Source organism: Salvelinus namaycush, chromosome 9, assembly GCF_016432855.1.
Source record: "Salvelinus namaycush isolate Seneca chromosome 9, SaNama_1.0, whole genome shotgun sequence".
NCBI lineage: Eukaryota > Metazoa > Chordata > Actinopteri > Salmoniformes > Salmonidae > Salvelinus > Salvelinus namaycush.
Window position 1 is genome coordinate 45112702 of NC_052315.1, and position 18826 is coordinate 45131527.

An 18826-nucleotide genomic window follows, 5' to 3' on the forward strand; every position below is an offset into this window, starting at 1 on the left:
TTGGTAAGACGGCACCAAAGGATATGGGATCAGGCTAATGGAAACCCACCGTATCCACATTCAGGTGGTCGTCTACCTGCCATTCTGAGAGGTGCAGCTGGAGCCAGCTAAGTGCAAGTATGTTCTCCAGACCCTGAGACCCCCACAGCAGGCCCGCTGTGTGCTGGACTAGAGAGAGGAGGAAAGGACACCTGCCAGGTAAGCTACATCACAGCATGCTGTCTGACTCTGCATGTCAAAATCTATAAGTGTTATTATGCTTCAGTGGTCTCTGTCTGGTGGAGGATATCTGGTTATTTTCAGTCATAACAGTTCCTCTGTTCATAGACTTCCCATCATTCCTTTGAGAGGTCCTTTATCAGATAATGTTGTATTCTCCCATCTCCAGCGGGACTCTGGGGGTCCTCTGATCTATCCCAGAGAGGATGGCCACTGGGCCATGGTGGGGGTCACCTCCTGGGGGAAAGGCTGTGGCCGGAGCCGGATCAACAAGGCCGAGTCCCCAGCCAAGATAGGATCCCCGGGGGTCTTTACTGATGTCAAGATGCTCCTGCTCTGGATCGAGACGAAACTCGGAAGGTTATCTAACACGTTTTAGACAGTGTAAGCCATGCAGGTCTGGATTTGTTTAATTCATTGGTTTAACAGATGGTCTAACAAATTATTTTGTTTTGTTCAGCAGCAGATGCTAACCCAAACCAAAGGTCCATGTCAAGTAAGATTCTCATCAATTCCACATTGCATTTACTTGCATGTTTTGAAACTGCGCCCACATCCTCTTTGTCATCTGATTAGCTACTACATTTCTATTTAGACAATAGCTCACTTATGCAATTTGTACAATTAACCTTTACCGTATGATGTGATTGTAGTCTTTGAACAGTGCATTTGATGCTGATTGTGTGTACTGTGCTGAAGGACTGTGCAGTGAGGGATAGGCCTGTGAGGGTCTCAAACCCAAACCTTAGTCTGACTCGACAACAACGAGTGGGTGTCAGTGTACAGGCCCGTTGCACAGGGGGAGGGAGAGCTGTGCTGAATTGAATGCTCTTCTTGAATGCACTTTAATTAAGTACGCTTTTAGGCCAATTTACTCACCACTTGACAGCTGTCATGGGCAGCAGGTAGCCAAGCTGTTAAACAGGCGAGCAGGCAGCCAGCAGGTTGCTGTTATCAAATCCTAGATTCCATTGCCTCTGTTGTGCAAGGCACTTAATGCCTCACAACAACAGCCCACTGGGCGCCCAGTGTGGCAGCCCCCCCCCCCCCCCCCCACACCTCTCCAAAAACCTGTATGTATCTACTGTAAGTCAAATTTTGGTTGGACCTTGTGTGCAATTTACCAATAAAGTGATCTTAATCAGTTTAGTCAAAAGGTGGAATACTTGTGACAGCTTTTTCACAAAGTAATAGATTGACCCTGTAGGAACAGATTAAACTGTTCTTGGAACATCAAATGCATCCAGTCAGTTTTCCATACTGATTCTTTGTCTCTCTCTCTGTGTACAGTGGCAAGAAAAAGTGTGAAACCTTGGATTTAATAACTGGTTGACCCTCCTTTGGCAGTAATAACCTCAACCAAACATTTTCTGTAGTTGCGGATCAGACCTGCACAACGGTCAGGATTTTGGACCATTCCTCTTTACAAAACTTTTTCAGTTTAGCAATATTCTTGAGGTCTGGTGTGAACCGCTCTCTTGAGGTCATGCCACAGCATCTCAATCGGGTTGAGGTCAGGACTGACTGGGCCATTCCAGAAGGCATATTTTCTTCTGTTGAAGCCATTCTGTTTTACTTCTGTTTTGGGTTGTTGTCCTGTTGCATCACCCAACTTCTGCTGATCTTCAATTGGTGGACAGATAGCCTTACATTCTCCTGCAAAATGTCTTGATAAAATTAATGCCCAAGTTTTCCATCGATGATGGCAAGCTCTCCAGGCACTGAGGCAGCAAAGCAGCCCCAAAACATGATGCTCCCTCCACCATACTTGACAGTTGGGATGAGGTTTTGATGTTGGTGTGCTGTGCCTTTTTTTCTTTTCTTCTCCACACATAGTGTTGTGTGTTACTTCCAAACTGTAGTTTCATCTGTCCACGGAATATTTTACCAGTAGCTCTGTGCAACATCCTGGGGCACTTTGGCAAACTTCAGACGTGCAGCAATGTTTTTTTGGACAGCAGTGGCTTTCGTGGTGTCCTCCCTTGTTTAGTGTTTTACGTATCGTAGACTCGTCAACAGAGATGTTAGCACGTTCCAGAGATTTCTGTAATTCTTTAGCTGACACTCTAGGATTCTTCTTAACCTCATTGAGCATTCTGCGCTGTGCTCTTGCTGTTATCTTTGCTGGACAGCCACTCCTAGGGAGAGTAGCAACAGTGCTGAACTTTCTCCATTTATAGACAATTTGCCTTACCGTGGACTTTGAACATCAAGGCTTTTAGAGATACTTTTGTAACCTTTTCCAGCTTTATGCAAGTCAGCAATTCTTAATATTAGTTCTTCTGAGATCTTTTGTTCGAGGCATGGTTCACATCAGGCAATGCTTCTTGTGAATAGCAAACTCAATTTAATTTTTTTTTTTTTTATAGGGCAAATACTGTGAGCTGGTCACTGGGACAGAGGGTGTCATTCTTTGTCAAATTCCAGCAGAATATTCTGGATTCCAGCAGAATACCTGGATTTCTGCATAAATTGAGGTTGAGGTTGCAATTTATGCAGAAATCCAGTTAATTCCAAAGGGTTCACATACTTTTTCTTGCCACTGTATGTTTCTGGTCCATTAACGTTCCTTTAGGGAGGAATATTCTGCCGGAATTCCTGGAATTTGACAAAGAATGACACCCTCTGTCACAGTGACCAGCTCACAGTATTTGTGGGTCCAGACTCCGAGTAGCCTATTGGTGAGAGATGAGGTTGCATTGACCCTATGTGTGTCTCCCTAGTTTTACCCTTCCCACCAGTTGATTTGGAGGGTTTTGACTTTGATCTCACATTGGCTTTCTCTCAGTGGTGGAAAAAGTACCCAATTGTCATACTTTAGTAAAAGTAAAGATACCTTAATAGAAAATGACTACTTGAGTAAAAGTCTGAAAGTATTTGGTTTTAAACATACTTCAGTATCAAATGTAATTGCTAATATATACCTAAGAATCCTTAGGCTAAAATATACCTAAGTTAAATCCTTTCACATTCCTTATATTAAGAACCAGACGACACCATTTGTTTCTTTTTTTAAGGATAGCCAGGTGCACACTCCAACACTCAGACATCATTTACAAATGTAGCATTTGTGTTTTAGTGAGTCCGTCAGATCAGAGGCAGTAGGGATAACCAGGGATGTTCTCTTGAGAAGTGTGTGAATTGGGCCATTTTCCTGTCCTGATAAGCATTTGAAACGTAAAGAGTACTTTTGGGTGTCAGGGAAATGTATGGGGTAAAAAGTACATTATTTTCTTTAGGAATGTAGTGAAGTAAAAGTAAAAAATATGAATAGTAAAGTAATGTACAGATACCCCCCCAAAAAACGACTTAAGTAAAAATACTTTAAAGTACTTAAGTATTTTTACACCACTGCTTTCTCGTAGGAAGGTTCTGTGGCAGCCCCCCCCCTTAGCCCCAGTGCTAATCGATTCCCACAAGGCCTCCACTTTGTGTCTGATGGCAGTGGAACAGGAAGCGGATTTGTTGTTAGATTCCGAGGTGTAACCGCTATGTCAGGCCATGCATGCTTGGCTCGCCAAGGCTAACCCCACTCACCCCAGGGATAGAACAACTCTCAGAGTTACAGAACATTAAACCAGTTACCATTGCAGAAGTGCTGTATGTCAAAACTTGTGTTTTTTGATTATAAAGATGACAGACTGACACTGATGGCTGGATCCTCATAGCATTTTGTTTTCTGCTAAATAATTATTTAGTTCTCTGTTTGTACTGCAAATACCTGTGTATTGTGTTCGTGACTTGATGATAGAGTACATTGTTTGGCAGAGCTATGTGCTGGGTCTCATGTTTCATCACCCTGCCTGATGACAGGATGTGTCTAGTCCCTCAGAGTTCCTAACAATGGATAGGCTCCCTACTCTCTTTCAATCCTAGCAGAGCCCTCCACCTTGTGAGCCACACACCCTCCAAGTGCTGCTAGTCAGACATGTGCAAGTATGCATACACACACATCCTCATGGGGCTAACTGAATTCTAATTCCAAATTCTATAGCTGACTCTCCCATAGTTACAGAGCATCCAGGGGGCACACAGTAGTCCCATGACCCGGCAATGAGGTGCAGAGGGTCTGTGATAAACACAAACTCCTCTACTGTAACTACACCACCACGTGGGTCAGAAACAGGAGCCAAGATGGCTGGCTGACAGTGTTTGTGTTGTACGGAGGCACATGTATTGTCGAGGGTTAAGTGTGCGACAGGGTGCGTGTAGAGCCACAGGCAGGGCTTGTGGCTAATAATATGTCCTTTGTGTTTGTGCAGCGTCGGGATGTGGCACCGTGGCACTAGTCCAGGATCAGAGGGCCGTTCAGAGTTTCAGCTACCCACAATCCTACAGCAACAACTCTGACTGCCACTGGGTCATCTATGTCCCCCAGGATCATGTTGTCAAGGTGACACATGTTGACCTATACCTCTTAGGCAGAGGGGGCTTTAATATTTTGTGTATTGTCCTGTGCAAGGCCATTGTGACCGAAGGGATTTCCCCAGATCTCTGATCGCTCCCAGTGGAATCATGAATACGGTCTCTGGTGTGGATGGGATCAGTTTACCTGTACTGGAAAGAATGTGTTACTCACTTTGATGCAACCATAACAACAATAATAACAGCAACAGACTGCAATACTGTTGCTGCACATGTCACATTTTTTGCTGAAATTACAATTATATAAGAGTTTACAGCTTAGTGCAAGGATGATGTTGTATTCCTTTGTTATTTTATTATCTTGCAGCTTGACTTTGATTTGGAGCAGTCAGATGACTGCAGTATGATTCGCTGATTTGCACTTGGAGATGTGGACGCAAATACATTTTTATTTGTCACATACACATGGTTAGCAGATGTTAATGCGAGTGTAGCGAAATGCTTGTGCTTCTATTTCCGACAGTGCAATAATATCTAACAAGTCATTTAATAATTCGCCAACAACTACCTAATACACACAAATCTAAAGGGATGGAATAAGAATATGTAAGTATATGGATGAGCGATGGCCGAGTGGCATAGGCAAGGTGCAGTAGATGGTATAAAATACAGTAAATACATGTGATATGAGTTATGTAAACATTATTTAGAGTGCATTTTATAAAGTGACTAGTGATCCATTTATTAAAGTGGCCAGTGATTGGGTCTCAATGTAGGCAGCAGCCTTGGCGTTAGTGATTTGCTGTTAGGCAGTCTGATGGCCTTGAGAGAGAAGCTTGAATATGTCCGTAAATAAACCAGCCAGCTGGTCTGCACATGCTTTGAGGACGCGGCTAGGAATGCTGTCTGGGCCAGCAGCCTTGCGAGGGTTAACACGTTTAAATATTTTTACTCACATCAGCCACGGCGAAGGAGAGGGGGGGCGCAGTCCTTGTTAACGGACCGCGACGGTTGCACTGTATTATCCTCAAAGTGGGCAGAGAAGGTGTTTAGTTTGTCTGGAAGTGTGACGTCAGTGTCCGTGATTTGGCTGGATTTCTTTTTGTAGTCCGTGATTTCCTGTAGACCCTGCCACATGTGTCTCAAGTCTGAGCCGTTGAATTGCGACTCCACCTTCAAGTCCCTGTACTGGCGTTTCGCTTGTTTGATTGCCTTGTGGAGGGAATAGCTACACTGTTTATATTCAGACATATTCCCAGACCTCTTTCCATGGTTAAATGCGGTAGTTCGCGCTTTCAGTTTTGCCCGAATGCCGCCATCCATCCAGTTTCTGGTTAGGGTAGGTTTTAATAGTTACAGTGGGTACAGCATCTCCAATGCACTTTATAAACACACTCACCGAGTCAGCGTATAGGTCGATGTTGTTCTCTGAGGCTGACCGGAACATATTCCAGGCCACGTGATCAAAACAACCTTGAAGCGTGGCTTCCGATTGGTCGGACCAGCGTTGAATGGTTCTCGTCACAGGAACATCCTGTTTGAGTTTCTGCCTATAAGACAGAAGGAGCAAGAGAGGAGATAGGATCAGGTTCTGTACCTAAGAGCAATAAGTCAAGAAGCCTATCCAAATTGATAAGACTTTTAAGCCACATGAATAATTGTAATAGACGCTGAAATATAAATGAACAAAACATTAACTTAAGCTGAAAGATCTCTCACCTACAGTACACACACACAAACAGTTGAAGTCGGAAGTTTACATACACTTAGGTTGGAGTCATGAAAACAAATTTTTCAACCACTCCACACATTTCTTGTAAAAAAAACTATAGTTTTGGCAAGTCGGTTAGGACATCTACTTTGTGCATGACAAGTAATTTTTCCAACAATTGTTTACAGACAGATTATTTCACTTATAATTCACTGTATCACAATTCCAATGGGTCAGAAGTTAACATACACTAAGTTGACTGAGTTGACAGCTTGAAACATTCCAGAAAATGATGTCATGGCTTTAGAAGCTTCTGATAGGTTAATTGACATAATTTGAGTCAATTGGAGGTGTACCTGTGGATATATATCAAGGCCTACCTTCAAACTCAGTGCCTCTTTGCTTGACATCATGGGAAAATCAAAAGAAATCAGCCAAGACCTCAGAAAAAAAATTGGAAGATTGAAAAAATTGTGAAGATGCTGGAGGAAACAGGTACAAAAGTATGTATATCCACAGTAAAACGAGTCCTATATTGACATAACCTGAATGGCCGCTCAGCAAGGAAGAAGCCAATGCTCCAAAACCGCCATAAAAAGCCAGACTACGGTTTGCAACTGCACATGGGGACAAAGATCGTACTTTTTAGAGAAATATCCTCTGGTCTGATGAAACAAAAATATAACTTTTTGGCCATAATGACCATCGTTATGTTTGGAGTAAAAAGGAGGAGACTTGCAAGCTGAAGAACACCATCCTAACCGTGAAGCACAGGGGTGGCAGCATCATGTTTTGGGAGTGCTTTGCTGCAAAACGGACTGGTGCACTTCACAAAATAGATGGCATCATGAGGGAGGAAAGTTAGAGCACTTGGCCTTTATTAAACTAAACTTGTAGTAATCATGGTCAAATTTCAAACTGTGGGGCCCCCATTGATTTTGTTAGTCACTCTCACTCAGATATCATATTAAAAACTGTAAACATTTCTCTCCAACAAATGGAAAATGTGTAGAATTGCAGGACATTAGCTGTAAAACTGCACATTTTTCCTGGTTTAAGCACTTCGTGTAGGTTGGTCTTGCTGAAAAGGATGCACAATGGTACTGGAAAAGCTCTTTCCTATCAATGGAATAAAATATAGTCTAAAGTAGGATACTGTGCTGGTAAATAGATCAGTTAGACAGAAGAATACAATTGATTCTATGGGATCTTCTAATCTTTACACCAATGTGTTCGAGACCAAGACCGGAGCAAATCGAGGGGGGGGGAGTAGGAGTCAAGAAAGACCGGGAGGGGGTCCGAGGCAGAGACAAGAAAAATGCAAGTCCAATTCAAGGACGTGATTAATTTTTTCAAATCACCACCATAAATAGAGTTCAACATGTACAGTATTTCTGTGTTCATACTTCAGAACATCATGTGGATTCTTTAGGCATTCAGAATAGTGAAAAAATGCATGCTGAGGTAAAATAGAGCCACTCTACAAATTATTACTAACCCAAACACAGTAGGGAACAATGGGCCTTCTACGCATTCAGAGAAGGGCTAAGGATTTATAAAATAATAATAATAATGATAATCATTATTTTCAAAGATGTTCTGATTTAATCTCTTCAGTTTTTGTTGGAAAAGAAAGTTGGATCTTGTTTTCTCTTCAATCAGGATTTTTCTTTGCTGGTCTCTTGGGAGATACATCTAGCTAGTCAGCCATTGGCTTGGCCATCAGAAGCTAGATAAAGGCATCTGCCATTCAACTCTATTAGAACATGTGGAATCAACCAATCACATTTTGACTTAATGAGTGTGATAGTTTTTACAAAAACGTATGGAAACTTCTGCCTTCTTGAATGCCAACAGGTCACTGCGAAATAGCGAGCAGTCATTTTCCCACGGTCTAGCTAGCTAGCTTTTGTTGTCGCCTAATGTGCAGGGCTGCAGCAGGTGTTATCAAAGAGGATGTTGTTGCTAATTTGTTAGTTTATCCCTTTTCAAGAATAACTTCCAACAAGAATTTCAATTTCTAATGATCATCTGGTGAGTGGAACTGGGTTTTTTATTGCAGAGCGCTTGCTGCTGTTAGCCATCTCTTTGAAAATAACTTGTATGTGAAACATTGTTGCATTTAAAGTGGAACTGACAGCATTTTAGCAACATGAAATATTATTAAAATCTGTTCATATACACCCCCAAGAAGAATATGACACTTAGGTTAAAAAATATTTAGAATTGTGAGAATTCAATATCAATCTAGTGGCCTTGCGTTTGGACAATAGACACTGCAGTAAATATAACAGACTAAAAACATCTGTCTTGTCCAGGACCGGAGTCTACACAGACAGGTGTGCTATAGCCAATCAGAGCTACAGTGCAGTAGGCCTTTATACAAACAAACCATTTGCCACACGGGCCTGCCATCATTCACTTTGAACTGGACTGTCTGTTTACAGACAGTTGCAACAACGTGACTTTTGATCATTAGAACACATTCACCAAAATACACCTGAATGAATTGATTTCTGCAAATATGTAAACACCACTGGAGGTAGGCTCTCTCTCCCTCAGTTATGCACATCAAGATCAACAACTAATGCTAGCCAGAGCAAGATGAGCTAAAATCTAAAGAAGGAACATTAGATAAACCCTCAAACTTTTTCAGCTAGATGGCCGTCAAAATTGCACTGATAAACGATGGGGAATTGTAGCCTCTTCCTTCTGCAGCTTGCCTGCCAATGCATGCTAGTCCCAACCAAGCACCCAAGCTAACTGACTAAAGTTAGCTAGCAAGCTAGCCATCTACTTCTAGACACAAATGAGAGAACACTTAATTCTGACCATTTTATTCGCCATAGCAGAGCTGGTTAGGTTGTTTTCATGTTATCTAGAGTGTTCTTGACCAAATTATTTTGACCTATGTTTACTGACACCGGTCATATTCAGCAGGTGTTGAGCGTTCGTAAATTCATCAGTTCTGCACCTCTGAAATCGGAGTAGATAGCCAGAGTGAATTTGCGAATGCAAGAGATATGCTAACAGTATAAGTGTAACGGATGTGAAATGGCTAGCTAGTTAGCGGGTACGCGCTACTAGAGTTTCAATCAGTTACGTCACTTGCTCTGAAACCTAGAAGTAGTGTTGCACCTTGCTCTGCAAGGGCCGCGGCTTTTGTGGAGCGATGGGTAACGATGCTTCGTGGGTGACTGTTGTTGATGTGTGCAGAGGGTCCCTGGTTCGCGCCCGAGTTCGGGGCGAGGGGACGGTCTAAAGTTATACTGTTACATAAGTCATTCAAGTTCTTGCTAGCTAATCAAATGACACTTGCATATCTAGCTGTGTATAACCACCGAAAAATGATATGAGGGGGGAAAAGTCAGTCACTCACCCACTCCTCCAATGGCATGACATCCTCCTAGCAGCTAGCTAGCTAGCTAACGTTAGGCTCTGTGTTTTTAGCTTGCTACATAAATAGATACACTAGCATATTAGCCACGTTATGACTGACTTGTGATCATTGCCCTTGCTGGTTTGATTGTATTGACATTCAGCGTTAGTTACATTCATCTGTTTTTGTCCAGAATATTGAGTCATTGAAACTGAAACAGTGCATCCCGAATGGAGGCAGCAAACAATGTACCAGGCCAGCTGTGATTTACAACCTGATAGCAATATTTTTTGGACTACCAAGAAATGTATTGGTGAATTATATTAATCATTCATTGAACTGCATCCATCTATTCTGCCAAAAATGCCTTGGAATATTGCATTGGAACGTTGAGTCAAAAATAACCTATTTGTAAAACTTCTTAAAGTTGGTTTTGTAGCATAAACTGGGAATTTTATATTTTCGACTGATATTATGATTGTCTGTCTGTTTCATATCTGCAAAGTAGTTAAAACGCTGTCAGTTCCACTTTAAAATTTAGGTCACCGGTTACTTGTGTTAAAGATTAAATGTTTTTTTTTGCAATAGGAAGTAATAGTAGTACATTTTGATTGGGAAATGCTTAATGGTTGTGTTTTTGTATTCTTTTGATTGGGACCTACTGGCTTATTATGTCAGAGTTTATGGACTGCTTATCCTTTAACATCATGCTGTGTGTGACTGCTGTCTTTCCATCGGCCCTATGTAGTGGTGCCTGGGTATACTCTAATTTTGCCAAAAAGTTCCAAAAACGGCCCGCCCAGCGAAGGAAAGACACCCTGAATGAAAAATATTTTTTTGTTTGTTTTCCTATAGATTTGTGCTGTTTGCATCAGGGACGTAGATATGGATAAATCCACAACAACTGAAAACAGACCCACCTGATTAGCCTACTAACAACACATCAGACTAAACTTTTTCAATACCTGGTTTGCATACCGATTTGTTGAGTTAGTTAGCGATAACTGGTATATATCATACATTTAAACGTATTTTCTAACCTATCGGCAGCAGGTAGCCTCGTGGTCAGAGCGTTGGGCCAGTAACCGAAAGATTGCTGGATCAAATCCCCGCGCTGACAAGGTAAAAATCTGTCGTTCTGATGTAGGCAGTTAACCCTGGTAGGTTGTCATTGTAACTGATTTGCCTGGTTAAAAAAAAAGTTATTATTCTGTGAGCTGCTCCATGGCAAAACCAGTTGAGAGCTGCACACTCTTGCTGCCTGCAGATTATATTCCGATAAAACTAGGCTGCGGCGCGCATGTGATTATTTCACGTGCTTTGCGATTGTGTAGCCTACTCTGTGCATGATTTCTCTATTGTACTAACTACATCATCGTACACTACTTTGATATGCATCAGTAGGGATTAAGAAGTGAGTATAAGCAATGCCCACTGTTTTACAAAAAGTGAGCTCTCCTACATGAGTGCGCTGATATTACTGTTGCTGTCCTTTCAGAATCACGAAACTGTCACACACTGAAGGCCTGTAGATTCGCCACTGCGCAAACATGACTATAAAATATATGTAAAGGCTGTTTCAAGAAAGGAGTGTATATATTTGGCCTGGCTAAACTGTTTTATGCGCTGAGGGAATGGAAGCTGATAATTCAGAGTTGTTTTACTCCGCTGGTCTCTGAAAGAAATTAGGATTCTTCACTGTCGAAGACCGAGTACAAATGTATCCGACACCGAGACACTCTGTGGTCTCGAGTACTACAACACTGCTTTACACTAAACATTTGTTTGTTTATTAACTTTAAAGTCCATTTGGAGTAACACCCTTCCGAATGAATGCACACCAGCTCCAGGCTGTAGGTTGGCCTTTCCCCAGTTTCTGGTTGGTCCAAGCTGTGGGCGTGTCTCATCTGCCCATTCACTATTGGTGCTTCTCAACTCAGCAGTGAGAATAGACCAATTGATGTACACAGATGTCGGATCATAAATGTATCATTCTTTTGTCGCAATCAGGAAATTCAAATGAGCCTCAAAATCCGTAGTTCTCTTTCTCTCAATGTGGGGGCAGTCGAACCATTAGGATCAGTACCAGCTCTCGCTCGGTCTGACACTTAAAGCACCAGACAGAATATTAATAAATGTCCTACTGGTACTGTAGACCTATAGGTCCTATTACTGCAACAACCAAATGTACGAACATGTACCTGAAATGCAGCCGTATACTTCAACAACTGTGGTTTTAAATAGCTTAATAACACAAGATACAGTGCATTCGGAAAAGTATTCAGACCCCTTGACTTTTTCCACAGGGGGGAAAAAAAATTGGTTACATTACAGCCTTATTCTAAATTTGATTACATTGTTTTATCCCCTCGTCAATCTACACACAATACCCCATAATGACGAAGCAAAAATATGTTTTTAGAAAGTTAGAGGCATAAATATCATACCCCCCCCCAAAAATGCTAACCTCCACTGTTATTGGTAATGGTGAGAGATTAGCATGTTTTGGGGGGTATGATCTTTGTGCCTCTAACTTTCTCACTCATCATTCACGATTCATTCATGATTTTCCATAATCCTGGTAGAATCCACATCAACATAGAAGTGTTCAGAAACATTTTATATTCTTATTTACAATAAGTGACATTTCTAAACAGTTAAACAGATATGTATGAAAATATCCTTAAATAAAAGGGGTCTTTCTGTACTGTCGCCTCATATGAAACATTTGATCTCAAATCCAAAATGCTGGAGTATAGAGCCAAGCTTTCGCTACACTGTCCAAATGCATATGGAGGGGAGTGTAACTGTGTGTGTGTGCGCCTGCGTGCATGCGTGCCTGCACGTGTGTTTGTGACCTCTCAGACTCGTGTGGAATGTCTCATGTCAGTGCGCCTCAACCCCCAGATAGTCTCTGGAGGGAGAGGGCGTCATAGCACTCCAGGCCCTGAGAGGTGCGCCTCAGCCTGGACTCTGAACATATCTGCACTGGGGCCATTATCCAGCCTGCCTGGGTCCTCCTAGGCCTGTGAGTGTCACACCAACACATATCCTATACTTTTTCATAGGTGAAAAGGTTAATAAAAACAGAACACACATCCTATAGTATTACATATTAATTCAGTGCAAAATGAATGGGGTATTTGAAGAGTTTGAAAATTTCTGCCCTATACTTTTTCGTAGATGAAAATGTTATTCATATAAACAGATAATAATAACACCAGGTAGAGAGCCAAAGAACCAGGTAGGAAGCATCCTCAGTCTTCCTATCCCTCACTCAGTGTGTCAATCTCCCCCCGCTCCCCCTCTCACACAAACACACTGTGGCAGACCAGGGGGTTTGGTCAAAACGTTTACACAGATCAGACAGTAGGATTGGCTCGGTTTCAAGGCTGTTTTATTTGAATAACAAACCAAAAGAAAAGTTCTCCCCCATGAGACCCTTTCCAGGATACCGTCTTCTGGGCTCTGGGTCTTGCTGTATCCTGTGGGGAACAAAAACTGAACTCCCTCCTTTTACCTCTGGAACCGTTCCCAACTATATGGGAGTAACCTTTCTTCCCCAGTCCCTTCTCCCGTGTGCTGCCCTTCTGGCAGCTCTATGGGACCCATTCCAGCTGGTGAGCAATCAGCCCTTGATTACTCACCAACCACAAACAGCCCCAATTAGTGCTGGCCGGAGAGCCCGTCGAGACCTGGCACGTCCAGCAGAGGGAGCCATCGCCTCGTGATGTGTACTCCATCTGTCACCAGGCCTCAACGAGTCTCCCCCTGGTGGCTGACCTGACATACATAAGTACAGCTACAGCTGTACTCCCCGCTGCTCCTCACTGAGCATGCCCAGTCCTGTCTGTCCTGCTCGGGACAGGAAGTCCCACCCTTCCAGGTCTGCATACTCTCATCGTGGGAGGGTCAGACAGGTACGTACAGTTTCATGCCATACTGTGTTTGACCCATAACAAGACACCATGACAAAGCAAAAAGGTAACTTTAGCACGATGAGTGTTGTCCTTAAAAGTTGAAGTGGACACGGGTTATGTGTATGTACAAATATGACATTACCTCATTAAAATGTCTGCACATCAGGGAAATATTTGCTGGAAGTGTGTGTGTGTGTGTGTGTGTGTGTGTGTGTGTGTGTGTGTGTGTGTGTGTGTGTGTGTGTGTGTGTGTGTGTGTGTGTGTGTGTGTGTGTGTGTGTGTGTGTGTGTGTGTGTGTGTGTGTGTGTGTGTGCAGCAACGCTCCCCATCCAACCTGACAGAGCTTGAGAGGATCTGCAGAGAGGAATGGGAGAAACTCTCCAAATACAGGTGTGCCAAGCTTGTAGCGTCGTACCCAAGAAGACTCGATGCTGTATTTGCTGCCAAAGGTGCTTCAACAAAGTACTGAGTAAAGGGTCTGAATACTTATGTAAATGTGATATTTAGGTTTTAATTTCTTTTTATAAATATGAAAATATTTCTAAACCTTTTTTGCTTTGTCATTATGGGGTATTGTGTGTAGATTGATTGAGGGGAAATAACGATTTAATCAATTATAGAATAAGGGTGTAACGTAACAAAATGTGGGAAAAGTCAAGGGTTCTGGATACTTTCCGAATGCACTGTATATGATGTAAATAAGAACAGTAGTCTATTTTGTATTTTTGTATATTATTAGGGATCCCCATTAGCCGCTGCCAAGATAGCAGCTACTCTTGCTGGGGTCCAAACACATTAAGGCACGTCATACAAAAAAAGAAAACAGTACATCATATAACATTACTACACCATTACATATCCACTACATAAAATGTACAGTATAGTACACTAACCGGGTGGTTCGAGCCTTCAATATCACCATACAACAATACCACAGTATACGTGTGTGTGTGTGTCTCTTCACAGTACGCTGTTCCATAAGGGGTAGTTTTATCCAGGTTTTCTTCAATCTGATTTTAATAGTTCCATGTAGTCATGGCTCTATGTAGTAATGCGTGTTTCCAGGAGTCTGTTCTGGACTTGGGGACTGTGAAGAGACCCCTGGTGGCATGTCTTGTGGGGCATGCATGGGTGTCTGAGCTGTGTGTTAGTCATTTGAACAGACATCTCGGTGCTTTCAACATGTCAATACCTCTCACAAAGACCAGTAGTGATGCAGTCACTCTCCTCTGCTTTGAGCCAGGAGAGATTGACATGTATGTCATTGATGTTAGCGCTCCATGTATATTTAAGGGCCAGCTGTGCTGCTCTGTTCTGGTCCAACTGTAATTTGCCTATGTCCCTCTTTGTGGCAATTGACCATATGACTGGACAGTACTAGGTGGGACTGTAAACATAACATTGTGGGGCTCTGGTCTTGTGCTAGGACCTTGCAAAATGCTGCTTGCAGCTTTAATTGAATATTACATTTATTGAAGATTTATATATCTAAACAAAATGACAGACAGTATGACAACACAAATGCCCTTGCCGCCCACCACACACATCCATGCAATTTGTGCTGATTGGATGATCCCTTTTTTAAATTGAACCTATCATGACTCTGTTAGAACGGCCATGTCTGCTCCATTTCTGAGCGGTATCACCCTCAGCGGGTTGGTCTCAACCGGATGCACCCGGTTTTCTGGAGAAATGGAGAAAGAGCCTGTGACGTGACTTCCGCTTTTGGACGGTAACAAGGTGACACTCCATCTTAACTCCTCCTCCATATTTAGTGGATTGGTTCAACACTGCAGAAGAGAACCTCCCCCGAATGTAGATTTTTTTCCATCAGGACCACGAAGAAAGAAATGCTGCTCCTGTTATTATATTATCATTTTTGCACTGACTCTACACACACTCACATTGTCACTCCAACACACACACACTCACCACTGGGCACAGATGTCATTTCAACGTCTAGTTTTGATTTAATTTTGGTTGAGTTGTCAACTAATGTGAATTCAACTTGAAATCAACAAAAAATGTCACCATCAAATTTGATTTGTCACACGCACACACATTCATACAACAGGTGTAGACCAGTGAAATGCTTACTTACAAGCCCCTTACCAACAATGCAGTTTTAAGAAAATCCCCCCCAAAATTAAGAGAAGAATAACAAATTAAAGAGCAGCAGTAAATAACAATAACAGGGCTATATACAGGGGGTACCGGTACAGAGTCAATGTGCGGGGGGCACCGGCGTCAAGGTAATTGACTTAATTATGTACATGTAGGTAGAGTTATTAAAGTGGCTATGCATAAATAATAACAGAGTAGCAGCAGCATAAGGAGGACGGGGGCAATGCAAACAGTCTGGGTAGCCATTCGATTAGTTGTTCAGGAGTCTTATGGCTTGGGGGTAGAAGCTTTTTAGAAGCCTCTTGGACCTAGACTTGGCGCTCCGGTATCGCTTGCCGTGCGGTAGCAGAGAGAACAGTCTATGACTAGGGTAGCTGGAGTCTTTGACAATTTTTAGGGCCTTCCTCTGACATCACCTGGTATAGAGGTCCTGGATGGTAGGAAGCTTGGCCCCAGTGATGTACTGGGCCGTACGCACTACCCTCTGTAGTGCCTTGCGGTTGTAGGCCGAGCAGTTGCCAAACCAGGCAGTGATGCAACACCATGTCCATATCATTGGATTTAGGTTAAAGATGGGTAAAACTAAACAAATTCCCAGTTGTTTTCCATGTTAATCCATTGTCATCACATGTAATTTTTTGGTTGAAATGACGTGGAAACGTTGTCGATTCAATACGTTTTTGCCCAATCGGACACTTAATTTGCTTCACACACACAACACGCACACACATTCATACTTTTCTCTACACACACACACTCACATACAATCATCATATATGCTGCTGCTACTCTGTTTATCAATTATCCTGATGCCTAGTCACCTTACCTCTATACAGTGGGGCAAAAAAGTATTTAGTCAGCCACCAATTGTGCAAGTTCTCCCACTTAAAAAGATGAGAGAGGCCTGTAATTTTCATCATAGGTACACTTCAACTGACAGACAAAATGAAGAAGAAAATCACATTGTAGGATTTTTTATGAATTTATTTGCAAATTATGGTGGAAAATAAGTATTTTTTTGCCCCACTGTACGTACAGTATCTACCCCTACCACTCCAGTATCCCTACACATTGTAAATATGGTATTGGCACTGACCCTGTATATAGCTTACTTACTTTTCAATGTTCTTCTCATTTCTATTTCTCGTGTGTTTTTGTTCAACATTACTTTATTTTATAGTACTAGTGATATTGATTACTGGATTGTTGGAAAGAGCTAGCAAGAAAGGCATTTCACTGTACTTGTGCACGTGACAATAAAACTTCAAACTTGAACTGTAAGAATGTGAAAATAAATGAATGATTCACACAGTACGTGAGTTAACCCGGCAGAGGCTGTTGTGTTTTTGAGTCTTTCCCATCTCAGGACAAAATCAGAACTGTCTGAGTGCCATTAACCAGATGATGTGAAGGCATGAAGAACTGCTTTCAAGACAGGAGAGTTTGTGAAGCAGCGCCAAAGATCCACAAGACATCCCTCTCTTACCATGGAGTTGTTCCTGGATCCAGTCTCTGAGCATGGGGACTGAGGTGTAGACACCTGGCCTCTGGGACATCCCACAGCCTTACCTCCGACTGCCAGGACAAAGTAACCTGAGTCCTCTGTCTGACACACCAGGGGTCTCCCCCAGAGTCCCCCTTCTCCTGGAGATGAACTTAATGTGTTTGGACCCCAGGAAGAGTAGCTGCTGCCTTGGCAGCGGCTAATGGGGATCCCTAATAAAATACAAATAGACTACTGCCCGTATTTACATCACATACAGTGCGTTCAGAAAGTATTCAAACCCCTTATATTTTTTCCACATTTTGTTACGTTACACCCTTATTCTATAATTGATTAAATTGTTTTTTCCCCTCATCAATCTACACACAATACCCACAATACTCTACACACAATACCCCCCAGGTTTTTAGATTTTATTTGCAAATGTATTAAAAAATATATGTATTACATTTACATAAGTATTCAGACCCTTTACTCAGTACTTTGTTGAAGCACCTTTGGCGTCCATTACAAACTCGAGTCTTCTTGGGTACGACACTACAAGCTTGGCACGCCTGTATTTGGGAAGGTTCTCCCATTCCTCTCTGCAGATCCTCTCAAGCTCTGTCAGGTTGGATGGGGAGTGTTGCTGCACAGCTATTTTCAGGTCTCTTTCAAAGATATTCGATCGGGCTCTGGCTGGGCCCCTCAAGGACATTCAGAGACTTGTCCTGAAGCCAATCCTGCTGTGTGCTTAGGGTCTTTGTCCTGTTGGAAGGTGAACCTTCATCCCAGTCTGAGGTCCTTAGTGCTCTGGAGCAGGTGTTCATCAAGGATCTCTCTGTACTTTGCTCCATTCATCTTTGCCTTGATCCTGACTAATCTCACAGTCCCTGTCGCTGAAAAACATACCCACGGCATGATGCTGCCACCACCATGCTTCATCGTAGGGATGGTGCCAGGTTTCCTCCAGACGTGACTCTTGGCATTCAGGCCAAAGAGTTCAATCTTCGTTTCATCAGACCAGAGAATCTTGTTTCTCATGGTCTGTGAGTCTTTAGGTGCCTTTTGGCAAACTCCAAGCAGGCTGTCATGTGCCTTTTATTGAGGAGTGGCTTCCATCTGGTCACTCCACCATAAAGGCCTGATTGGTGGAGTGCTGCGGAGATGGTTGTCCTTCTGGAAGGTTCTCCCATCTCCACAGAGGACCTCTAGAGCTCTGTCAGAGTGACCATCGGGTTCCTGGTCACCAAACTGTGCCTCGACACAATCCTGTCTCTGAGCTCTGCGGACAATTCCTTCGACCCCATGGGTTGGTTTTTGCTACTGTGTGGGACTTTATATAGACAGGTTTGTGCCTTTCCAAATCATGTCCAATCAATTGAATTTACCACATGTGAACTCCTATCAGGTTGTAGAAACATCTCAAGGATGATCAATGGAGACTGGATGCACATGAGCTCAATTTCTAGTCTCATAGCCAAGTGTCTGAATACTTGTGTAAATAAGGTATTTCAGTTTTTTATTTGTAATAAATGATTACAATTTCTAAAAACCTGTTTTCACTTTGTCATTATGGGGTATTGTGTGTCGATTGATGAGGGGGGAAAAAATATTTAATCCA